The sequence below is a fragment of the Dipodomys ordii genome, unplaced genomic scaffold (genome assembly GCF_000151885.1).
Source record: "Dipodomys ordii isolate 6190 unplaced genomic scaffold, Dord_2.0 Scaffold113, whole genome shotgun sequence".
NCBI classification, from domain to species: Eukaryota; Metazoa; Chordata; class Mammalia; order Rodentia; family Heteromyidae; genus Dipodomys; species Dipodomys ordii.
The window spans coordinates 4817272-4821256 of record NW_012267329.1 but is presented as its reverse complement, the minus strand read 5'-3'; the positions used below and the strand labels follow the sequence as shown (position 1 = coordinate 4821256).

The 3985-nt window shown below is 35.7% G+C and overlaps 1 pseudogene; it reads right to left on the bottom strand.

Moving 5' to 3' along the window:
* Window positions 1-40: 40 nt before the first annotated feature.
* On the bottom strand, window positions 41-985 carry LOC105995084 (annotated as a pseudogene).
* Window positions 986-3985: the final 3000 nt, after the last annotated feature.

Here is a 3985-nt window from a genome sequence, read left to right as displayed (position 1 = left end):
TATTATTTCTATAATGAAGATTAGAAAATACCAAGCCTGACTAAGAAAACACTTTCCTCCAAATCTCTCTCTTCAGAGCCCCCTTGATCTCATTATTCCTGAGACTGTAGATCAGGGGGTTCAACATGGGGATCACCACCATGTAGAACACAGATATCACCTTGTTCTGGTCAGTGGAGTAGCTAGATTTGGGCATCAGTTAAATAAACATAACTGTCCCATAGAACAGAGCAACTGCAGTGAGGTGGGAGGTGCAGGTGGAGAAGGCCTTCTGGCGGCCCTCAGTGGAGCGCATCTTCAGGATGGTGATGAGGATGTACATGTAGGAGACAGCTATGACAATCACTGTGATCACAAGGATGGAGGCAGCCGTAAATGTGGAAAGAAGTATGAGGGCACTATCTTCAGAACAAGCAATTTCACGCAGAGGAGCAAAATCACAGAAGAAATGATTAACTATGTTTGACCCACAGAACACTAAAGAAAAGAAAGTAATAGCAAAGCATGAAGCATTAAAACAACCACCTATGAAAGCTACTATAAGTAACTGGAAACAAACTTGTGTGGACATTTTGGTTGAATACACCAGTGGGTTGCAGATGGCCACAAAGCGATCATAAGCCATGGCAGCCAGAAGACAGCACTCAACTGGCCCAAAGAGGAAAGCTGTACACATCTGGATGACACATCCATGGTAGGAGATCATGTTTTTGTCCACCAGAAAGTTAACTAACATGTTGGGTGTGACAGAAGATGAAAGGGCCATGTCTGCAAAAGCTAAATGACTGAGGAAAAAGTACATGGGGTGGTGGAGCTGAGTGGAGACTCTGATGAGAAGGATTGTGCAGAGATTTCCAGATATGGTCACCAGGTAGATGCACAGGATGATGATGAAGAGGATGACTCGAAGGACTGGGTCATGTGTTAAGCCCAATAGAATGAACTCTGTCACTGTGGTGTGGTTCCCATCTACCAGGGAATCCATCAGACATTAGGGCTGCTCCCAGAACAAATCTAGGAAGAATAGATTATATGAAAAATTTATAAACATATTGGTTTCATTTATCTTAGTGCATACTGAATGTTATCATAATCGTATTCAAATACCAGTATACATATGCATTGGAAGAGGATACCATCTATAATTTTAAAATTGATTTTAACAAACCAGCCTCAAATTTCTATCTTCTTTTTTCCCTTGATGTTTGCATTTTCTTAAATCTATAAAATGCATGGTTTTAAAGGAAAATAAAAATTCAAAATAACTAAACAAATCCACAAGGAAGACTGAGTACAGTGATAGTAAAGAACATAAATAGGTTATTGTATGACAAGCTCAGATAGCAGTTGAGATATATTTATAGTTGGTAAATATACATACATATAAATATATATGTGCTGGCTAAATGTTTAATGTGCAGCTAAGAATTACCTATCGAAGTATGTGTTATGCATATAGTGTATTACATGTTACAAAAATGCTATGTTGCATAGGTATGTGAGTCCTGGGCAATATCCCAGAGCCTTCAAGTGCTCTATCAATTAAGCCATAGCTCTACTTCCAGCTTTTTGGTTCATTAGGGGAGACAATAATCTCATGGACTTTGCTGCTTGGACTGACTGTAAATCTTGAGCCTCAGATCTCAGCCTCCTGAGTAGCTAGGATTACAGGCCTGAGCCCTGTCACTCAGCTAATATTATGTTCTCTATCATGTAGAATTGAGTTAGAAGTGCTTAGAGAAGACTATGTAACTTGCTTATAATTACACAGGAAGTTATATACTCAAACTATTTACTTATACAAACTATTTTCATAATTTTCATTTGGATAATTGCCAGTTACAAATATATAACTTTCTTTGTTACTATGCAATAATAAAATTAAATTATATTAAGCACCAAGTCCAATACACCCAGCAATGAATGTAAAACAGATTTCTGTAATCTTCTTAATGCTAATGTGTGACAGAGTTTCTCAGATTGTTTTACATTTCAAGATAAGCATCAGTTAAATAAAACTCTTTTTTAGAAGTCATACAAAATTTCTGATACCAGATATATGTTCTATATTAGTGCTATAAAGGAGGTTACTTATTATTTCTCCAACTGTTCAAGTTTATTGGATACTTTTATATATTTGAAACAATGTTTTAGCAAATACATTGAATTGCTAATGCAATCACTGTACAAAAAATCCCTTAATATCAACCAATATAAAGCATGTTCATTCATATGAAAAAAATAACATTGTAGTGTAACAATTATTTTCGCTGGAAATTTTAACATGAAGTAAAGTCACTTTGAAAATGATATATATTTGTATAAAGTACAAACTAAAAAATTTAAAAAGGATCTCTGAGATTTTGTCTATATTGATCCTAAACTCTAAACCTGCAGAATGTATGTACTAAACTTTCTGTCCACCATATTGACTCTTAAAAACTCAGATTTATAAAAGCATAATTGTTTCAGAAAAGATTTGATTACCTTTACATGTAAACCTTCAAATTCATTTTAAGTATCAACACAATCCTAAGCATCTCAAAGATAGCATTTTCTCAGAGTGTAACTTTGGGTAATGCTGAGATCATGTGAGTTTCTGTCTTATAGATAAGTAAGAGAGACTCAAGAGGCAAAAACATTAACGCAAACCAAACTCCTACCTCTTGGAATGAGAACACATTCAGCTTTGAGTAGCAGCACAAAGTCGCAGTGATCATATACCTTGAAATATGTTTTCTGTTCTCCTTTGGGTCTAAATCCCCAGTGAAGCTGGAGATTCAAGTATGATTTCAAAAGCATCATGGAGCATTTCAGGTTCTTCAGTGAATATTGGACAACTCAATTCTCATAACAAAAGTAATCGTCCAAGATGCTACCAATTCTCTGGTGGTCAATTTATTCATTTCTATCTTGTTCTTCATGCATAGACTTACTACCTTTGTTTGACATTTACTAGTGAGTATAATTAGATGCCCTGAAAGAGTGATAAGAATCATAAATATCTTTTTTATTGTTTATTTATTTTTTTTGTGAACATACTGTACAGAGGGGTTACAATTACATGGGCAGGATAATGTGTACATTTCTTATTAAGCATTGCAGCCTCCTCTTTTGTTTACCCTTCACATCCACCCAATCCTCCCTCCCTCCACCCCCCCACCAACGTAGTGAAGTTTCTTTTCCACATGACAATTTATCCTTCTCATTGTTGCAAAAGGTATACCTGTATCCTTAAACGACTTGTTTTTCCCTTTCTCCTCCACAAGTTATATTGACATCAAATATAGTGAAAGAAGGGGTTATACTGTGGGGGAGGGACATACAAACCAACAAAGAAATAATCTTTTAAATGCATTAGAAACAAATGCATGAAAGAAAAAAACATTAAAATACATATCTAAGGGTTCATTTTCCTAACATCACATTATATGACCTTTTCCACTTCAATCATACATATACTAGATATTGCAAATAAGGGAAACCATGGGACCTATGTTTCTTTGGAATTGGCTTACTTCACTTAATATAATTTTTTCCAAGTTTTTCCATTTCCTAACAAATGGGGCAATGACATTCTTTCTGATGGAGGCATAGAATTACATTGTGTATATATACCACATTTTCTTGACCATTCATTTACTGAGGGGCATCTGGATTGGTTCCAAATGTTAGCTATGGTAAATAATGCTGCAATAAACATAGTTGTGCTGGTAGCTTTAGTGTAGTCTTGTTTGCAAACATTTGGGTAAATGCCCAAAAGTGGGATTGCTGGGTTATAGGGGAGCTCTATGTGAAGTCTTTTGAGGAACCTCCATAGTGCCTTCCAAAGTGGTTGAACAAGTTTACATTCCCACCAACAATGAAGTAAGGTTCCTTTCTGTCTACATCCCCTCCAGCATCTGTTGTTGTTAGAGTTCTTGATTATAGCCATTTTAATTGGAGTGAGGTGGTATCTTAATGTTGTTTTGATTTGCATTTTTTA